This window comes from Phaethon lepturus, unplaced genomic scaffold (assembly GCF_000687285.1).
Source record: "Phaethon lepturus isolate BGI_N335 unplaced genomic scaffold, ASM68728v1 scaffold48588, whole genome shotgun sequence".
Lineage (NCBI taxonomy): Eukaryota > Metazoa > Chordata > Aves > Phaethontiformes > Phaethontidae > Phaethon > Phaethon lepturus.
Window position 1 is genome coordinate 1,292 of NW_010556377.1, and position 369 is coordinate 1,660.

Consider the following 369-nt stretch of genomic DNA (forward strand, 5'->3'; position numbering starts at 1 on the left):
ACGTGGCAGAGTTGTCTCTAATTTGGAGTACTCGGTTCCTGTAGCGATTCTGCTAGGTTGTGGGAATGTACTTTTGCTGATGCAACAATTCCAAAAGATTTACGGCTGCCGGTGCTGAGGTGGTGAATGGCGGGGAGGGCTGTGAGCTTCAGGAGTTGCTATAGGTGAAGCAATCACTCGTAGCTGGTCTGTAAGCCCACATTTAGTTGCCTTTTGCTGGTGCGCTTCCAAACCAAAAACTTCCATTTACAGCGTGATTAATGCGTGACTTTGAGGCCTGCACAGGGGCTAGCGTTTCTTTGGCCCCTGTTGCCCTAGAAAGGGTCCCAGCGCTCTGCCGGGAAGCGAGCGCAGCACGTCCACCGACCC

The 369-nt window shown here is 52.8% G+C and overlaps 1 protein-coding gene across 1 annotated transcript in view; it reads left to right on the top strand.

Annotated features, from left to right (window-relative positions):
• Positions 1 to 369, top strand: part of RBM7 (RNA binding motif protein 7) — a gene marked incomplete at both ends in the record, with an annotated part of 1,923 nt that overhangs the window by 1,232 nt on the left and 322 nt on the right. The window lies entirely within an intron of this gene.